Raw genomic sequence first — 21,745 nt, 5'->3', positions numbered from 1 at the left:
TCGCGACAAAGATGAACCTTTATTGATTGATCTGCAGCCATGACAAAATATCAGACAATCTCCATTGTCAACGACAGGCAGGAAAATAAAGATAAACACATAGCCTATGTTGTAGGCATAGGCATAGGCTCATACGTTTTTAAGTTGAAATAAAAAGATAAATAAAACATGTGCCTCATAAGCCTTAGGCTGTCAATCACGCGCACAAACTTAAATTATACAATAACATATGTATGTCAGCCCTATTTAAACAAAAATAAATTAAATAAATAATAATAATTGAATTATAATGAAAATAGATGGTCGCGACAAACAAAGCAGGCTAAATAGCCTTACATTGTAGCCAGCGCTTCACTTGAAATCGAGCCCAAATAATTAACACACAGTAGTATATCTCAAATAGAAAAAAACCACAATTAACAACGCAATTGCCTTAATTCCATTGCAATGTAGTGCGCCCAAACAACACGTAACCATCACAATTATTCAGCTGACCGAACTCAATATAGGTTAGACATGGTCTTATTTGGTATAGCCTAGGTAACGTAGACTAATTCGTTTAACATATCCAACCGTATGTCTACTTACTTTTTTTTTTGTTAGCACTATGCAGGTGTTGCACCTGTCCTGCTTCCTGCTCCCAGACCGTAGTCGAAGAGTGCAGGGGAGACACTTCTCCAGGGCCGATGTATGCTCGGGGCAACATCCTTTACTTTACCTGGCAGTGGGTCTCCACAGCGGACGACTTTAGGGTGAATGATGAGTCCGGCGATTAGTTGCAACTCTTGCTTTATTGATTGCTTGCACACAGCCAATCCAACACAAAACAAAACAAACTAGTCCCCGCCCGCACTCACGCTACCGCTCCCTCTCTTCTCTCGCCCACACACTCACTGACGTCACTCACCTCACATGCTGTCACCTGTTAAAGGGCCACACACACACACATACGCTACTCTCATAACACTGGAATAAAATGGCATCTACAGTGCCAGGATTCAGGCGAGAGCGCCTGGCCTCTAAAATGCGCCCTGCTGCGCTGAAGGAGCGCTCACTTGCGGCACTTGTTGCTGGGACGCATAGGATTCTCTTTATACATTTAACTATGTATATATATTTCCAAATTGGTTCGGGCGGGACTATCTATTTTTAAATCTATTTTTGCATTTTGAGAAAATTAGTTTTGGAGAATTAAGCTAAGGGTTTGAAGTCAAGGCTTAGGGCTTGTCCAGGAATTGAACCCGGGACCTCTCACACCCAAAGCGAGAATCATACCACTAGACCAACAAGCCCTATGTTACATACCACCAAATTCTCAAAAAAGTTTATATTTTATCTGTGGAGACAACCTGTAACTGCACTTTTATTAACAACAAATTTGATTCACATTGATCCCTTGAGTGTGCGCAGTTTGGAAAATTGAGCTGAGATTTCAAAGCACCATTAAGGGCTCGTCCGGGAGACCTCGTATGAAGTGAGAATCATACGACTAGACCAACAAGCCCCAAAAAAATCTGTTATCAACAAAAATTCTCATGAATTGTGAGATTTTAACAAGGAACACAATCTAAAACTAGGTTTGTATATTGGCCTTTTACCACTAATTTAAAGGTATGGCTATTTTGATGCAAAAAAATAACTAAGGGTTACAAGCTCTTTTGTAATCAATTAGAGCTCGTAATTTGAGGTCCCACTGTACTTGATTTTATACATTTTCATTGATCCCTTGAGGGTGCGCAGTTTGGAAAATTGAGCTAAGTGTTCAAAAGCACTGTTAAGGGCTTGTCCGGGAATTGAACCCGGGACCTCTCGCACCCTAAGCGAGAATCATACGACTAGACCAACAAGCCTCAAAAAATGCACTTTAAATTTTTTTTTAATGAATTGTGAGATTTTAACAGGGAACACAATCTAAAACTAAGTTAGTATATTGGCCTTTTACCACTAATTTAAAGGTATGGCTATTTTAATGCAAAAAAAGAACTAAGGGTTACAAACTCTTTCGTAAACAATTAGAGTTTGTAAATTGAGATCCCACTGTATTTAATTTAGAAAATTAAGCTTAGAGTTTCGAATCACAGCTTAGGGCTTGTCCAGGAATTGAACCCGGGACCTGTCGCACCCAAAGCTAAAATCATACCAATAGACCAACAAGCCCTATGTTAAATTACACCAAATTTTCAAAAAAGTTCATATTTTATCTGTGGAGACGACCTGTAACTGCACTTTTATTAACAACAAATTTGATTAACTACAATTTTCATTGATCCCTTGAGTGTGCACAGTTTGGAAATTTTAGCTGAGAGTTCAGAGCACCATTAAGGGCTTGTCCGGGAATTGAACCTCTCGCACCCTAAGCGAGAATCATACGACTAGACCAATAAGCCCCAAAAAGTCTATTTTCAACAAAAATTCTCATGAATTGTGAGATTTTAACAAGGAACAATCTAAAACTAGGTTTGTATATTGGCCTTTTACCACTAATTTAAAGGTATGGCTATTTTAATGCAAAAAATAACTAAGGGTTACAAGCTCTTTCGTAATCAATTAGAGCTCGTAATTTGAGGTCACACTGTACTTGATTTTATACATTTTCATTGATCCCTTGAGGGTGCGCAGTTTGGAAAATTGAGCTAAGTGTTCAAAAGCACTGTTAAGGGCTTGTCCGGGAATTGAACCCGGGACCTCTCGCACCCTAAGCGAGAATCATACGACTAGACCAACAAGCCTCAAAAAATGCACTTTAAATTTTTTTTTAATGAATTGTGAGATTTTAACAGGGAACACAATCTAAAACTAAGTTAGTATATTGGCCTTTTACCACTAATTTAAAGGTATGGCTATTTTAATGCAAAAAAAGAACTAAAGGTTACAAACTCTTTCGTAAACAATTAGAGTTTGTAAATTGAGATCCCACTGTATTTAATTTAGAAAATTAAGCTTAGAGTTTCGAATCACAGCTTAGGGCTTGTCCAGGAATTGAACCCGGGACCTGTCGCACCCAAAGCTAAAATCATACCAATAGACCAACAAGCCCTATGTTAAATTACACCAAATTTTCAAAAAAGTTCATATTTTATCTGTGGAGACGACCTGTAACTGCACTTTTATTAACAACAAATTTGATTAACTACAATTTTCATTGATCCCTTGAGTGTGCACAGTTTGGAAATTTTAGCTGAGAGTTCAGAGCACCATTAAGGGCTTGTCCGGGAATTGAACCTCTCGCACCCTAAGCGAGAATCATACGACTAGACCAATAAGCCCCAAAAAGTCTATTTTCAACAAAAATTCTCATGAATTGTGAGATTTTAACAAGGAACAATCTAAAACTAGGTTTGTATATTGGCCTTTTACCACTAATTTAAAGGTATGGCTATTTTAATGCAAAAAATAACTAAGGGTTACAAGCTCTTTCGTAATCAATTAGAGCTCGTAATTTGAGGTCACACTGTACTTGATTTTATACATTTTCATTGATCCCTTGAGGGGGGGCAATTTGGAAAATTAAGTTGAGAGTTCAAAAGCACTGTTAAGGGCTTGTCCGGGAATTGAACCCGGGACCTCTCGCACCCTAAGCGAGAATCATACGACTAGACCAACAAGCCGCAAAAAATCATTTTTCAACAAAAATTCTCATGAATTGTGAGATTTTAACAGGGAACACAATCTAAAACTACGTTAGTATATTGATCTTTTACCACTAATTTAAAGGTATGGCTATTTTGATGCAAAAAAAAGAACTAAGGGTTACAAGCTCTTTCGTAAACAATTAGAGTTTGTAAATTGAGGTCCCACTGTATTTGATTTTGTACATTTTCATTGATCCCTTGAGGGGGGGCAATTTGGAATATTAATCTTAGAGTTTAGAATCACTGCTTAGGGCTTGTCCAGGAATTGAACCCAGGACCTCTCGCACCCTAAGCGAGAATCATACGACTAGACAAACAAGCCCCAAAAAAATCTGTTTTCAACAAAAATTCTCATGAATTGTGAGATTTTAACAAGGAACACAATCTAAAACTAGAATAGTAAATTGGCCTTTTACCACTAATTTAAAGGTATGGCTATTTTAATGCAAAAAATAACTAAGGGTTACGAGCTCTTTCGTAATCAATTAGAGCTCGTAATTTGAGGCCACACTGTACTTGATTTTATCCATTTTCATTGATCCTTTGAGTGTGTGCAGTTTGGAAAATTGAGCTGAGAGTTCAAAAAGCACTGTTAAGGGCTTGTCCGGGAATTGAACACAGGACCTCTTGCACCCTAAGCGAGAATCCTACGACTAGACCAACAAGCCACAAAAAATGAGCTTTCATCAAAAATTCTCATTACTTGTGGGATTTTAACAGGGAAAACAATCTAAAACTCTGTTAGTATATTGGCCTTTTACCATTAATTTAAAGGCCTACTGAAATGATTTTTTTTTATTTAAACGGGAATAGCAAATCCATTCTATGTGTCATACTTGATAATTTCGCAATATTGCCATATTTTAGCTGAAAGGATTTAGTAAAGAAAATCGACGATAAAGTTCGCAACTTTTGCTCGCTGATAAAAAAAGCCTAGCCTGTACCAGAAGTAGCGTGACGTCATAGAAGGTAATATTCCTCACAATTTTTCTTTGTTTACAATGGAGCGAGAGAGATTCGGAGCGACAAAGCGACGATTACCCCATTAATTCGAGCGAGGATGAAAGATTCGTAGATGAGGAACGTTACAGTGAAGGACTAGAGAGGCAGTGATGGACGTATCTTTTTTCGCTCTGACCGTAACTTAGGTACAAGCTGGCTCATTGGATTCCACACTCTCTCCTTTTTCTATTGTGGATCACGGATTTGTATTTTAAACCGCCTCGTATACTATATCCTCTTGAAAATGAGAGTCGAGCACGCGAAATGGACACTTAAAGTGACTTTTATCTCCACGACAATACATCGGTGACACACTTAGCTACTGAGCTAACGTGATAGCATCGTTCTCAAATGAAGATAGAAACAAAAGAAATAAACCCCTGACTGGAAGGATAGACAGAAGATTGTAGTAGAATTTCTGACCTTTTGACCTATATTTCTTGTCTTTTAAGAATGTCCGCTCATTTCCAATACTCTTGTATTTTGTGCCATTGAATGGACCAGTTGTGGGACAAAAGTGAATATTAAGTCGTGCCAACCTGTCTACAGAATGTGTTGACTGTCTAAAGGATTCGAGTTGTTATGGAACAGATAGGAAAAGCAAACAAGACATTTGACGCACTCGATAAGGAACGATGACGCACAACAGACATATAAAAAATGGCAGAAGACCGGAACTCGGGAGTGATTTTGGCTTGTGTGTGTCTTGTTTGCTCCGGAGTAACTTGTGGTTTGTCTGCACGGCAAACTCAATTCAACCTGCACTTCTGATAATGGGTAAATACATTTGTTGTACTAAACTACTTTTGTTGCCAGCTTAAGCTTCGGACAATCCACTACACAAATTGGCGTCACGAACAGGATGGTTTAGAAGCTACAGGTCGACAGCCGCTCTCGCTCTCTCTGTCAGGCAGACAGTGTGCTGCACGCGCGCATCTAATACAAGGTAAGCGTTTTGCTTAAAGTGTAAACATTTTCTGCCTGGAGAGAGCCGGATCAATAAGACTAATTGCTGAATCTATTTTTGATAAAAGATAGGTTTAGTCAGGTTCTCCAAAAACAACCTGGAATGGGGTACATTATGGTTGGATTCAGTTGTTTTATATGTGATCATTTGTCTGTGTGTTTGTTGAAAACTTGTGATTTCTTGTTTTTAACATCAGGGGATTGTTGATAGAATTTTGGTGGTTTGGAGTGTAGAAGCATAGACTATGTGAGACGAAACATTTCTCTTAACCTCTTCATCCTCTGTCGTTGCTGGCAGAGGATGCTTCTTTCTGCAAGTGCATCAGCATTAGCCATAGTTGGATACAGCTAAATTTAAGGCAGGGTTTTGCTAACTGATGTGAAATTTGGCCCATACAAATTTATGAAGTCTATGAAGGTGCGACATATCTCTCTATGTGGAAACTGCAGCGTTGGAAAAGCCTCATTTTGGGTGACCGTTTGGTGACTCCGGTAAAGGAGATCAACTGAGCTGTATTTGTCACGACGTTCTGTTTAATTGGCTGCAGTATAGATGGATATTGATCGGGCTGCATATGGTAGAGCTTTGGTGGAGCTTTGGTGAAGCTTTGGTGAAACTGTATGGAACTGACCAAAACATGATGACTGTAGAGCATTGGGTGATTATCAGTGACTCTATGGTGCTTTTATGCTGTTGCCGTGTATTGGTTAGGGAGTAAAACCAGGGGCTGCTCCGCTGAATGGGTTAATCGCCGTTGTATGAGTAATGATGGGACCTGTGTTTGTTAATGAGACGGCCGATTCCACAAAAGCACGCGTGCATTAGTTGTTTATATTGGTCCGGACCAGGGGGGAGTGGTTTGTGGGATAAAAATGTGTGTTTTTTAAATTTATATATATATAAATCTGCGTATTGTAATAACATTTGTGTAGCACCTGATTTCTTATCTGGTTTAATTCCCCCCTTCCTTTTCCTCCCCCCCTCTCGCAACCTCCCCCCTTCACGCTTTTTCTCACAGCCCCGCTATCTGTAAAAGTTTGGAAATTGTCTAAAATGTGTGTGCGTGTGAGAAAGTAGACAACGTTTATGTACAGAAAACATATGAGTGTATGATCTATCCATTTAATTATCTTATTCTGCTCTCGGAGGTTGGATCGCGGGGGCAGCAGCCTAAGCAGGGAAGCCCAGAATACCCTCCTTAAACTTGACTATTTGTCCATCTAAGAGTGAATGCTAAATGTTGTTCTTATTATTAAGGTTCTGATATGATACAGCTGTGCTTCTGGATGAGAAAAATAGTTGTCTATTGCATTTACTTTTAACTGTGCTGGTAAATTCTCTGTGTGTGAGTGACTGTGTGACGCATATAAAAAACAAAACAAAAAAATTAATAGATTAAAAAAAAAAAAAAAAGAGTCTCAGCTGGGAGACATTTTGAGATAAGAGTGTGTGCGTGTGACGAGGCTCTGTGAGTGACAGCTGCGTGAGGCATTGGTTCGAAGAGGAGTGACACTGATAGCATTGAGCTGGGTTAGCATTGTGTTAGCATAGCATTGAGCTAGGTTAGCATTGTGTTAGCATAGCATTGGGCTAGGTTAGCAAAAGTTTGCTTACTGAGGCATAGTAAGGCTAAGTTAGCATCTAGCTTGGCATTACTAAGTGTGGTTGAACAGTTATTCTCGGTCTGTAGAGTGTGCTAGTAGTAGGTGCTTGCTAAGTCCAGTAAAATAATAGATATGGAAAATTACACGTTTAAATATCAATAAATAAATACGGATTGTGGGACATTGAAACATTGTTTAATTCATCATTCATTTATATGTCTAGTATACTTTTTTTGGTACAGCCTTGCTGCTTATCTGATCCATCCAGTTCCTGTGGGAAGTTGCGACAAACACACACATCATAGATTAGCACACACTGTAACTTTGAATGAATAGTTATACAACAAATAAATTAATAATATTGAATTTAAATTTGATAAAGATAAATTGATCATACATTGACATTTTAATTTTTTTTTTAGGAATAAACACACAATAAAATAAAAGTTAAATTTATATTCTAATACATCTAAGGGCATCTGTGAAACAGAGAGTCTGAAGAAGTACAGATAAGAGCCACTCAGCGCCATTGTCAAAACAAAACGTAGAGAAGCGTTAAACAAATTCTAATCAGAAGGAAGACAGACCAAAATATGAGAACTTAAGTAAACAGACAGCAAGTAAACCATAAATAATAATGTAAATAAATAACAAAGAAAGCTAATTTTTATGTGACATTGGTGCATGTAGAATTACAAATAGAGAATAAAACTAAATGGAAATAACTGTCTGCAAGATGAGCATGACGTCATGAATTGTGCTCGGGTTAGTAATAGATAGATAGATAGACAGATAAAACGTTATTGATTCCTTCAGGAGAGTTCCCTTTGGAAGAAGAACTAAAAAGTAAACAGTAACTAATAAGGGTATAAATGGAAACAAAATAGATTCTATTAAAAGAGAAACTAGGCATTAACGACCATGATATAAAAAAGTATTGCACTGTTATTGTTTTGCATTCCCTGTCATCCTAGCCCCCCAAAGAGGAGTTGTACAGTGTAATGATGTATGAGACAAAGGATTTTTTATAGGCTAAACCAGTAGTTCTCAAAGGAGGATATGGTGTTTCCGCCCGGACAAAAAAAGGAGGTACTTGAAGGTATGCGACACACAGAACAAAAAAGAAAAAGAATGACCGGAAAAAAAAAAAAAAAAAAAGAATAGGCGGAAGCCAAAGCTTATAATGGCCTATGATATACAATTACTGAACATTAAATTACCTGGAACATCAACGTTAAAAGATGAAAGTAATTGTTACTATATTTTATAATGTTCAAAAAACTTTACCTTTCAAGGGTCTCCAAAACCATAACAAAAAACTACATGTGTTCAGCTCATCACTGAGGATGGTACATTATTTAACTCCTAAAACTGAAATACATTTGTGTTTTTATTTTATTTTACTTGACCTATTTCAAAAATCCATATCCCCCGTAAATGATAGTGTCTCCTCATAATGTAAACAAGCTAAGAATACAAACTGGAAGGCTGTTGTTCTTTACTTGGAAACATAATTGCCATTGTTTTAAAATTAAATTATCTGAACATTTAACACATTATGACTTATAAAAAATAGATTGGTATGATCATAACAATAATGCTTTGTGTAATATTGAAATGAGCCTTTTATTTTTAAGTATTGGGTCTATATTTCTTCTATAAACATTTGCCCAAACTTCAAAACAATATTACATATGGAAAAATAAATGAATAATATAACATGTGCAGACATTGCTTATTCAGCATGTGTTTAACTTTATACCGAATAGCAATGGATTTGGATATTTTCTTTAATATGTTCAATATGTGGCTTCCAACATATTAATGATCAATTACTATTCTGAAGAATGTAGTTCATATACTCTGTCAATTTCCACTTGATTTAACTTTAATTTTTGTTTCACAATTTGACTTTGCACCATGGACAGGTCGCCACCTCATCACAGGGCCAACACAGATAGATAGACAGACAACATTCACACACTAGGGCAAATTTAGTCTTATTAATTTCTACATATTGAGATATATTACTTAAAATAACTACTTAACCACTGTTGTGAAACACCTTTCTAATTTATGGGAGTATTGGGATAGGATTGAGGAAGATGTCTGCTGTGGTGGTGGTTAGTTTGGAAATTAATTTAATAAAAGTAACTTTAAAGTGCAGTCTGACATTTTAGTTTGGAGTAATTTATAGTTTTATTTAGACATTGCAGTACACCATACCATGCACCCGGGAATCATGTTTGGTGATTTGGCTCCCAAATTTTTTGTAGTCTTTGGTGTGACTCGACCGGGGTTTTGAACTTGCGACCTGCCGATCTCAGGGCGGACACTCTAACCACTAGGCCACTGAGATGAAGGAGGCAATCCAAATCTCAACAGCTTTCAGTTAGCAATAGATTTTGAGAGTATAATGCGAATAACTATAACTTTACAACCGTTTGCTGTGAATAGTGTTACAAATAATAATTACAAATAACAGCCTACATTAATAAATAGAATAAGAGCCGATATGTAAAGTGTTAAAAAGAGGAGAAGTGTGATTAAGCCTGGCGCTTAGAGCATGGCCTTGTGTGTTTGTTGTGACTAGGTTGGATAACCAGTCGGAGACAGGCAAGGCAAGGCGGGGCAGCTTTGTTTGTGTGGCATTTTTCCAGGAAAGGACAAGACTCAAAGTGCTTCACAGACAACAAAGTGAAATGAAAGAAAATAAAAGCAAAATTAAAATGCAGACAATAAAAATAAACACAGTACGGACGTTAAAAGTTAAAAGATTAAAAGATTTAGCTGAAAGATAAGGAGAAACGTGAATAAAAACATTCCTTTGTTTTGGAGAGTATCACGCACAGCAGGAGGTCAGAGTGCAAGCATGACAGCTTGCTCGCGCCTACTGATAGACAAATGATAGTTTAAATTAACTTATAGATAATCTTTAAGTGAATTAAAAGGGTACTTAAATACACATGAAGTAGTACGTATAATCTTTGAATTAAGGTTATTGATTAGCAATTAATGGGATAGTTAAGACAGTTATTTTAAAACGTGATATGCAAAATTGAACTAACCGAGAGGATATGAAAACGATGGGTGTACATGTTTTGAGTTCCAAATTCTGGAGGAAAAAAAAACCTCAACAAAACGTAAAACTATTCAGACGGACTTGGGTGGTAGCCACGGTTGTGGAAAGGATGTGCAGCCGGGGGACTGCCAGCTTCTCTGAACAAGACAAGCTCCAAAGTTGTAGCCAGAACATGCTCACAAAAAATACAGGTGTGACAGCAGGACGAACAGCAGGATACAAACAGACCCCTGCTGGACATAAGTGTCAACGGACAATATTCAACACAATCTTTGAAGCATTCCTTTGTGGTCAACCTGCACACATCTTGTAATGACCTGCTTACGAACTGTGCCCTGACAATTTAATACTGCACAGAAGGAACTTCCTGATGTTGCCTGACAGCACGACATCAGCTGACAACTACTAGGGACGCCTCCCAGGAATGAGTGGAAGACGGGGACTGCTCCAACTGTCCTAGCACTGGCTGACGCAGGTGCGTCCGTGTGTCCTGCCACCCAAACCGCCAAAGTGTATGATCACCAATTAGACGACTCATAATAGGAGCCTTTTGACTCTTATATATGGTGGGACTCAAGGTATGGCCGCTCATGTGAACTATCCTTACAACAATTAGAATGGTATAAGATGGACAACTAATGACCCACATTGTTCCCTCTGTCCTGCCTACGAAACCAAAAATTTAGGTCAAATGATAAAACAGGGCGTAGTTGCCGCTGATTGAACCGATACGCTAATACCACATTTTTAATTATTTCGGTTGTCTGTTAAAAACAAAGCTATTGGTTGCAATTTGGACATTCCTGCTGTAGGCTACAAGGAGCTAGCAGCTACACAACAGCTGAGCTAAAACAAAATTTAAGCATATCAAATAATTATAATTGCTTATTACGTACATAAAGTCGCAGAGAGACAGAAGTCTGTAGAAAGTATTCAGTAACAAACGTGTCCGCATTATTAAACTTTCTACCACAGGAAACATACTGAACAAATACAGCAGTTACTGTCAGACTCTAATCCGGATTACCTTGTCTATCAGAGACATAGTTAAAACCCACAACAACTTTCGTTCTAATTAATGTCCCGGGGGACAAGATTACAGAAAAGACAGATCGAGTGACAAAGGGGGGAGGAATTATGATTTATGAAAGGGAAAACATTAAAAGTAGATCAATTTGAGTATGTTGAAATTAAAATCACATTTTCCTCAGAAATGTATTTCAAGGTAATTGTAGTATACCGACCGACCACAGCTAAAGACATTTTTCTCGATTCATTTTCAGACATCCTCAAACAGCATAGTATGAAAGAAGTAACGTCATGGGGGACGTTAATCTGGACTGGTTAAATAAGACGCGTAGAAAGAAACTTAAGGATATTATAAACGGCTTCTACATGATACAAAGGATAAGCAGCCCTACTAGAATTACAATTGGATGACAAAAATTAAAGAGAACATCTGTAAATACACGAATACAAAACCAGAAAGAAGAGTTCTAAAATAAAAATACCTTGGATTAATACAACAATTTGGATTCTAATAAAGACATGAGGACTCAGCTCTCATAAGAGCAATTATAACAGGTCTAAATACAGATCGTATGATTTAAAAGTTTGGAGGAACAAAGTTACAATGTTTATGCGGAAGTCTAAGGCTGACTTTCACTTAGAAGTAATCAAAGTTGCAAAAGGGAACATTAGAAAGTTATGGAAAACCAGATACAAACTTACGGAAAGAGACCAGACAAGAAACAACACTATAACATTAAATATCAATGGCGCTACTATCGCAGACAGTCTGGACATAAGTAATAATTTTAATGAACATTTCATCCAGTCTGTACAAACCCTGAATAAAAAATCCCTCAAAATCAGTGCAAATAATTGTCATTTATTCAGGATGGACTAATTTTAGAATTAACAAATGAAACAAAGTTAAACAAAATCTTCACTGCATTATCAGACTCACGATCTAGAGATATATATATGGGTTGGACACTATCTTCCTAAAAACATATAAGGATTATATTATTGCTCGTATAACGACGATTGATAAATAAATCAATAATGGAAAACACTTTCCCTACCACGTCGAGAAACTGCTACTATGATTAAATCCATAAAGCAGGAAATAAAGAAGATCAGAACATGTACAGACCAATTAGCCTTCTCCACGTTATAACAAAAGGAATAGAACATTTGAAATCAAAAAGTGGCTTTGGAGCAATCAAGGCTGCTCACACGGTCACTAAGAGGGGCATTATGTTGACACATCAAATTAATGAGTATTATATTTATCCATGAGAGCATTTTTGTTGTAAATTGTGAGGTATGGCTGTTAAAATCTTGGTTGTTTTTACGAATGATGACAGATGTGAACAAGAGCATGTATTGTCTTTGTGTGATGATGTAAATAAGGTGTGGTTGTATTGTATGGTAAGTATGTGTCCATGAAGGGGCATTTGGTGACTTTTCTTATAATTGATTACATGCTACAGTATGATTATTTTTGATTAATTATTGATTATTATGAATGTATATATTTATTATGATTAATTAGTGTCATAATTTTATTGCTTGATTTTTGGATCCCTTTAATTTAGGTAGCCAGGGACTACAGATGGAAATTAGCTATTTAGATATAATCTGGTACAGAACATATCTGTTTCTGAACTTAATGTTTCTGAGCATTGTCCCATAATAGATAGACTAAATTAAATACAACTATTTAGTGAATTATTGTGGCCACAATAATTCACTAGGTGTTGTAAAATATCAAAGTACTATTGCAAAAGCGAACAGTGACCTCAAACATGACCTGTCCTCCGCCTCTGTTCTTGTTGCGCTTGACTATCAGCTGTCTTTTCTTTTTCTTGGGTGTTTCTGAAACTACTAATACTACTACTACTATTACTATTACTACGACTAACACTGTCCCTGTGAGAGGGACAGAGGGGGGAGGTGAGTTTGGATTGGGTCAAGTTTGAGCGTGTTGAGGTTTTATTTAATCAATATGATCAATCGATATGATCAAGGATAAAGGAACGTAATGATTTAGATTGACAATTGCAGTGGTTGGCGGAAGCAACCCCAACCTCAAAGGAGGGTGCCAATTCAGTAATTAAATGTTTTGTGAATGATCTAATATCCCGACATGGTTTCCCCAAAAAGATTAGGTCAAACAACGGCACCTATTTTAAGAAAACAGGTTAATCTTCTTCAGTCACAAGATCAGCACTTCTCAGGACCAGCAGCTTCCTAGGAAGGTGGAAAGACCATGAGACCAAAATGGTAAGTTTGCAAAATGTAGAATTTGTGTGCCAGTTCCTCTGTGCAGATTTGAGGATGAAAGAAGCCACCCCAGATTCCCTTGCACTCGCTAAGAGGGGCACGGTCAAAGCCAATCCAGGACCAACACCCGATACCTGACTGGAAGGAACCGAGAGGAGAGACAACACCTTGCCAGCGATGACGAGGTTGCCAGCCAATGTGTCCACCGGGACTCCAGCAGCTGTGGAAAGAAGTGTCGGGAGTGCCGAAGCAGCGAGGAGGCCTGAAGCAAGCCGAGGGCCTGGACCAAAGCCCCACGCCCCATACTCTGCCCCAGCCTTCCCCAAAGCCCCCACAGCTCCAACTCTACCTGAGTTTTCCCCAATTTCGGCCAGCACGCACATGCCATTGCACAGTCTGCCCAATGGACTGAACCACACCCCAAGAAGAGAGAGACAGACTGTTTGAGTGGATCTCTTTCTTCACCAAGGCAGCCAAAAGCCCAACGAGGTGTCGGCAGGCCACCAGCCTGAGGCACCACCGAGCCATCTATACGAGCACTAATCGGACATGGACTCATACGAAATTCAGTTGTGTGTTCAAAATCAATTGATAATTAACAATATTGGTAACTACATTCATTGCAAATGCCGGGAAAAATATTTTTGCAAATGTCTTACAGTCATAAGTCTATATACATTCATCTATTTATGTTCAATGATGTTCATGATCAAAGTATTTGTTATTCCTTCTAAATCAAAGGGTAGGCCACTAATTGTGTTCTGTGAGATGGTTTTACTGCAGGCTGGTAACAGCGATCGCTCTGAAGGAGGGTCATAGACGGAATTTTTGCCTCGTATAAAAACATTGAGGTTTTTGCCTCTATCTGCGGTAGAGATTTAAGTTAGTGGTCTATATCAGAAATTGTTTTGGTCCAGGGTCTTAAGACCCTGGAAGGCGGGTATGTAGTAGAATTTCTGACCTTTTGACCTATATTTCTTGTCTTTTAAGAATGTCCGCTCATTTTCAATACTCTTGTATTTTGTGCCATTGAATGGACCAGTTGTGGGACAAAAGTGAATATTAAGTCATGCCAACCTGTCTACAGAATATGTTGACTGTCTAAAGGATTCGAGTTGTTATGGAACAGATAGGAAAAGCAAACAAGACATTTGACGCACTCGATAAGGAATGATGACGCACAACAGACATATAAAAAATGGCAGAAGACCGGAACTCGGGAGTGATTTTGGCTTGTGTGTGTCTTGTTTGCTCCGGAGTAACTTGTGGTTTGTCTGCACGGCAAACTCAATTCAAACTGCACTTCTGATAATGGGTAAATACATTTGTTGTACTAAACTACTTTTGTTGCCTGCTTAAGCTTCGGACAATCCACTACAAGATCAACAATACTATTAAACCATGTACATGTAACTACACGGTTACATTAACAGCCGTGCTCACCTGCGTTCCAGCGATCGACGGCGCGACGAAGGACACCCATCATCGACGAACCTCTGTAGCATGAGCTAACGTGATAGCATCTGTCTCAAATGCAGATAGAAACAAAATAAATAAATCCCTGACTGGAAGGATGGACAGAAGATCAACAATACTATTAAACCATGTACATGTAACTACACGGTTAAAAATTCTCAGCCTGGTAAGGCTTAACAATGCTGTTGCTAACGATGCTAAGGCTAATTTAGCAACTTAGCAACCGGACCTCACAGAACTATGATAAAAACATTAGCGCTCCACCTACGCCAGCCAGCCCTCATCTTCCCATCAACAGCCGTGCTCACCTGCGTTCCAGCGATCGACGGCGCGACGAAGGACTTCATCCGTGGGTTTGGCGGCAAGCATCGGCTAGGCGTAGTAAGTAGTCCTTGTTGTGTTGCTGTAAGTATTGTACTTAGCCGCTAATACACCGATCGATCCCACCTACAACGTTCTTCTTTGCAGCCTCCATTGTTCATTAAACAAATTGCAAAAGATTCACCAACACAGATGTCCAGAATACTGTGGAATTTTGTCGAAGAAAACAAGAGGTTTTTGTATCGGGTCCGATGGGGTCCAACCACTTCCGTGGATTTTGTGACGTCACGCGCATAAATCATATCCAAAGGAGTTTTTCAACCGGAAGTGTGGCGGGAATTTTAAAATTGCACTTTATAAGTTAACCCGGCCGTATTGGCATGTGTTTCAATGTTAAGATTTCATCATTGATATATAAACTATCAGACTGCGTGGTCGGTAGTAGTGGGTTTCAGTAGTTCTTTAAAGGTATGGCTATTTTAATGCAAAACATAACTAAGGGTTACAAGCTCTTTCGTAAACAATTAGAGTTTGTAAATTGAGATCCCACTGTATTTGATTTTATACATTTTCATTGATCCCTTGAGTGTGCGCAGTTTGGAAAATTGAGCTGAGAGTTCAAAAAGCACTGTTAAGGGCTTGTCCGGGAATTGAACCCGGGACCTCTCGCACCCTAAGCGAGAATCATACGACTAGACCAACAAGCCAAAAAAAAATGCACTTTCAACAAAAATTCTCAAGACTTGTGAGATTTTAACTGGGAACACAATCTAAAACTATGTTAGTATATTGGCCTTTTACCACTAATTTAAAGGTATGGCTATTTTGATGCAAAAAAAAGAACTAAGGGGTACAAGCTCTTTCGTAAACAATTAGAGTTTGTAAATTGAGGTCCGACTGTATTTGATTGTATACATTTTCATTGATCCCTTAAGGGGGGGCAGTTTGGAAAATTAAGCTTAGAGTTTAGAATCACTGCTTAGGGCTTGTCCAGGAATTGAACCCGGGACCTCTCACACCCAAAGCGAGAATCGTACCAATAGACCAACAAGCCACAAAAAATGATCTTTCAACAAAAATTCTCATGAATTGTGAGATTTTAACAAGGAACACAATCTAAAACACTCAAAGGATCAATGAAAATGGATAAAATCAAGTACAGTGTGACCTCAAATTACGAGCTCTAATTGATTACGAAAGAGCTCTTAACCCTTAGTTATTTTTTGCATTAAAATAGCCATACCTTTAAATTAGTGGTAAAAGGCCAATTTACAATTCTAGTTTTAGATTGTGTTCCTTGTTAAAATCTCACAATTCATGAGAATTTTTGTTGAAAACAGATTTTTTTGGGGCTTGTTGGTCTAGTTGTATGATTCTCGCTTAGGGTGCGAGAGGTCCTGGGTTCAATTCCTGGACAAGCCCTAAGCAGTGATTCTAAACTCTAAGATTAATTTTCCAAATTGCCCCCCCTCAAGGGATCAATGAAAATGTACAAAATCAAATACAGTGGGACCTCAATTTACAAACTCTAATTGTTTACGAAAGAGCTTGTAACCCTTAGTTCTTTTTTTTGCATCAAAATAGCCATACCTTTAAATTAGTGGTAAAAGATCAATATACTAACGTAGTTTTAGATTGTGTTCCCAGTTAAAATCTCACAAGTCTTGAGAATTTTTGTTGAAAGTGCATTTTTTTTTGGCTTGTTGGTCTAGTCGTATGATTCTCGCTTAGGGTGCGAGAGGTCCCGGGTTCAATTCCCGGTCAAGCCCTTAACAGTGCTTTTGAACTCTCAGCTTGATTTTCCAAATTGCCACCCCTCAAGGGATCAATGAAAATGTATAAAATCAAGTACAGTGTGACCTCAAATTACGAGCTCTAATTGATTACGAAAGAGCTTGTAACCCTTAGTTATTTTTTGCATTAAAATAGCCATACCTTTAAATTAGTGGTAAAAGGCCAATATACAAACCTAGTTTTAGATTGTTCCTTGTTAAAATCTCACAATTCATGAGAATTTTTGTTGAAAGTTCATTTTTTGTGGCTTGTTGGTCTAGTCCAGGGGTCACCAACGCCCGTAAAAAAAAAAAAAAAAAAAAAAAAAAAAAAATTAAAAAAAAATTAAATCTACATAGAAAAAACACAAGATACACTTTCAATCAGTGCATCAACCCAAACAACCTCCCCCATGCACACTCATCCACACAAAAGGGGTTATTTCTTTCTGCTACCAATATTCTGGTTCCCACAACATAGACAACACATCTGCAAGGGACACAGTCCCTGAAGCACACATGATTGTATAGGCTGCTGGTCCACTAACATTTTCATTAATTACTATTTTTTATGTAATTATTTTTATATTGTTTTACTTTCTTTTTTATCCAAGAAAATGTTTTTTATTTATTTATCTTATTTTATTTTATTTTTAAAAAAAAGGGCCTTATCTTCAACAGACCAGGTTGTCAATGAAATTAGATTTTTTTAAAGGGTTTTTTAAACCAGGCCCAGTCCAGATAATGTCCAAGTCGGACTCAGCAACACACACCTTCATTCATGTACACAGAAAAAAATTAGGGAACACAACAGATTGCATATAATTTATAAACAAAACACTTTGCATTCCATTCGAAAGGACGTTCCCTTTAGATTTCCGATCCTTAACATTTTACATTTATCATAATTAAGCTTAAGGCCAGATTTTTGTGAAAATATGTCCAAAAGATTAAGAAGGTTCCGCAAACAATGAGGAAAAATCTTATCTTTGTGAATCAGCCTTTTCTGACATGAACTTCATCAAGAACAAACACAGAACATGCCTCACTGATGCACATCTGCAAGACTCACTCAGAGTTGCAGTGTCAAGTTACACACCAGAGTACAACACACTAGTTGACAGCATGCAATGCCAGGCTTCCCACTAACTGACAAAGAAACAGATAACAGATTTGGTGTCCAGTTCAAAGTGTGACATGATTTAAAAATTTGAGAGTTTACTTTTGTATTTTACATGAGTTATTATTTGTACAAACATGGTGCAAAGTAATTCATGATTTGTTAAAAAATGTTAGTGGCTAGGTAGTTAAAATGGGATATTGTGATTTCACAAGACTGTCTTAGAAGTGATCATTTGAAAATGTTCAATTTGAAAAATGTGCACTTAGAGAAAATATAAAAATAAAGTGTTGCATATTGATATTTATCTGTTTCTATATATATTTATTGTGAGAAATCATTAAGATGATCAGTGTTTCCACAAAGATAAATATAATTAATTATTAATAATAACAGAGTTAAAGGTAAATTGAGCAAATTGGCTACTTCTGGCAATTTATTTATGTGTGTATCTAACTGGTAGCCCTTCGCATTAATCAGTACCCAAGAAGTAGCTCTTGGTTTCAAAAAGGTTGGTGACCCCTGGTCTAGTCGTATGATTCTCGCTTTGGTGCGAGAGATCCCGGGTCCAATTCCCGGACAAGCCCTTAACAGTTCCTTGAACTCTCAGCTAAATTTTCCAAACTGTGCACACTCAAGGGATCAATGAAAATTGTTGTGAATCAATTTTTTTGTTAATAAAAGTGCAGTTACAGGTCGTCTCCACAGATAAAATATAAACTTTTTTGAGAATTTGGTGTAATTTAACAGAGGGCTTGTTGGTCTAGTGCAGTGTGTTTCAACCACTGTGCCGTGGCACACTAGTGTGCCGTGAGATACAGTCTGGTGTGCCGTGGGAGATTATATAATTTCACCTATTTGGGTTAAAAATATTTTTTGCAAACCAGTAATTGTAGTCTGCAAATAATGTGCCGTTGTTGAGTGTCAGTGCTGTCGAGAGCTCGGCAGAGTAACCGTGTAATACTCTTCCATATCAGTAGGTGGAAGCCGGTAGCTAATTGTTTTGTAGATGTCTGGAACACGTCGTGTGAGACAACGATGGTTTGTCATGATCACAATATGCAGGCGACAGCGGGAGGCAGCATGCAGGTAAAAAGGTATCTAATGCTTAAACCAAAAATAAAGAAAAGGTGAGTGCCCCTAAGAAAACGCATTAAAGCTTAGGGATGGGTATGTAGAACGAAACTAAAACTGATCGGGCTACTGTAGTGGATTGTCCGAAGCTTAAACAGGCAACAAAAGTAGTTTAGTACAACAAATTTATTTACCCATTATCAGAAGTACAGGTTGAATTAAGTTGGCCGTGCAGACAGACCACATGTTACTCCGGAGCAAACAAGACACACACAAGCCAAAATCACTCTCTAGTTCCGGTCTTCTGCCATTTTTTATATGTCTCTTGTGCGTCATTGTTTGTTATCTAATGCGTCAATGTCTTTTATCTAGTGCGTCAATGTCTTTTATCTAGTGCGTCAATGTCTTTGTTTTCCCTATCTGTTCCATAACAACTCGAATCCTTTAGACAGTCAACACATTCTGTAGACAGGTTGGCACGACTTAATATTCACTTTTGTCCCACTGGCACAGAATAGAAGAGAAATCAAATGAGCGTACATTCTTATTTGACATGCAATATAGGTCAAAGGTCAGAAATTCTACTACATACCCGCCTTCCAGGGTCTTAAGACCCTGGACCAAAACAATTTCTGATGTAGACCACTAATCTCTACCACAGATAGAGGCAAAAACCTCAATGTTTTTATACGAGGCAAAAATTCCGTCTATGACCCTCCTTCAGAGCGATCGCTGTTACCAGCCTGCAGTAAAACCATCTCACAGAACACAATTAGTGGCCTACCCTTTGATTTAGTAAAGGAATAACAAATACTTTGATCATGAACATCATTGAACATAAATAGATGAATGTATATAGACTTATGACTGTAAGACATTTGCAAAAATATTTTTCCCGGCATTTGCAATGGATGTAGTTACCAATATTGTTAATTACCAATTAATTTTGAACACACAACTGAATTTCGTATGAGTCCATGTCCGATTAGTGCTCGTATAGATGGCTCGGTGGTGCCTCAGGCTGGTGGCCTGCCGACACCTCGTTGGGCTTTTGGCTGCCTTGGTGAAGAAAGATATCCACTCAAACAGTCTGTCTCTGTCTCTTCTTGGGGTGTGGTTCAGTCCATTGGGCAGACTGTGCAATGGCATGTGCGCGCTGGCCGCTTTGGGGAAAACTCAGGTAGAGTTGGAGCTGTGGGGGCTTTGGGGAAGGCTGGGGCAGAGTATGGGGCGTGGGGCTTTGGTCCAGGCCCTCGGCTTGCTTCAGGGCCTCCTTCCACAGCTGCTGGAATCCCGACGGACACATATTGGCTGGCAACCTTAGTCGTTCTCGTCATTGCTGGCAAGGTGTAGTCTCTCCTCTCGGTTCCTTCCAGTCAGGTATCGGGTGTTGGTCCTGGATCGGCTTTGACCGTGCCCTCTTAGCGAGTGCAAGGGAATCTGGAGTGGCTGCTTTCATCCTCAAATCTGCACAGAGGAACTGGCACACAAATTCTACATTTTGCAAACTTACCATTTTGGTCTCATGATCTTTCCACCTTCCTAGGAAGCTGCTGGTCCTGAGAAGTGCTGATCTTGTGACTGAAGAAGATTAACCTGTTTTCTTAAAATAGGTGCCGTTGTTTGACCTAATCTTTTTGGGGAAACCATGTCGGGATATTAGATCATTCACAAAACATTTAATTACTGAATTGGCACCCTCCTTTGAGGTTGGGGTTGCTTCCGCCAACCACTGCAATTGTCAATCTAAATCATTACGTTCCTTTATCCTTGATCATATCGATTGATCATATTGATTAAATAAAACCTCAACACGCTCAAACTTGACCCAATCCAAACTCACCTCCCCCCTCTGTCCCTCTCACAGGGACAGTGTTGGTCGTAGTAATAGTAATAGTAATAGTAGTAGTAGTATTAGTAGTTTCAGAAACATCCAAGAAAAAGAAAAGGTAGCTGATAGTCAAGCGCAGCAAGAACAGAGGCGGAGGACAGGTCATGTTCGCTTTTGCAATAGTACTTTGATATTTTACAACACCTAGTGAATTATTGTGGCCTCAATAATTCACTAAATAGTTGTATTTAATTTAGTCTATCTATGATGGGACAATGCACAGAAACATTAAGTTCAGAAACAGATATGTTCTGTACCAGATTATATCTAAATAGCTACTTTCCATCTGCAGTCCCTGGCTACCTAAATTAAAGGGATCCAAAAATCAAGCAATAAAATTATGACACTAATTAATCATAATAAATATATACATTCATATTAATCAATAATTAATCAAAAATAATCATACTGTAGCATGTAATCAATTATAAGAAAAGTCACCAAATGCCCCTTCATGGACACATACTTACCATACAATACAACCACACCTTATTTACATCATCACACAAAGAC

The 21,745-nt window shown here is 38.2% G+C and overlaps 5 non-coding genes across 5 annotated transcripts; all 5 read right to left on the bottom strand.

The window, feature by feature from the left end:
* Positions 1-1,220: 1,220 nt before the first annotated feature.
* On the bottom strand, positions 1,221-1,292 carry trnap-ugg (transfer RNA proline (anticodon UGG)). The gene has a single exon. It is a non-coding gene; the product is annotated as a tRNA-Pro (tRNA).
* A 486-nt stretch (positions 1,293-1,778) lies between these two features.
* On the bottom strand, positions 1,779-1,850 carry trnap-agg (transfer RNA proline (anticodon AGG)). The gene has a single exon. It is a non-coding gene; the product is annotated as a tRNA-Pro (tRNA).
* Positions 1,851-2,657: 807 nt separating this feature from the next.
* trnap-agg (transfer RNA proline (anticodon AGG)) lies at positions 2,658-2,729 on the bottom strand. Its single transcript has one exon. It is a non-coding gene; the product is annotated as a tRNA-Pro (tRNA).
* An 807-nt stretch (positions 2,730-3,536) lies between these two features.
* trnap-agg (transfer RNA proline (anticodon AGG)) lies at positions 3,537-3,608 on the bottom strand. The gene has a single exon. It is a non-coding gene; the product is annotated as a tRNA-Pro (tRNA).
* Positions 3,609-16,010: 12,402 nt separating this feature from the next.
* On the bottom strand, positions 16,011-16,082 carry trnap-agg (transfer RNA proline (anticodon AGG)). Its single transcript has one exon. It is a non-coding gene; the product is annotated as a tRNA-Pro (tRNA).
* Positions 16,083-21,745: the final 5,663 nt, after the last annotated feature.

This window comes from Entelurus aequoreus, linkage group LG20 (assembly GCF_033978785.1).
Source record: "Entelurus aequoreus isolate RoL-2023_Sb linkage group LG20, RoL_Eaeq_v1.1, whole genome shotgun sequence".
Taxonomy (NCBI): Eukaryota; Metazoa; Chordata; class Actinopteri; order Syngnathiformes; family Syngnathidae; genus Entelurus; species Entelurus aequoreus.
This window is presented reverse-complemented; position numbering and strand designations above follow the sequence as displayed.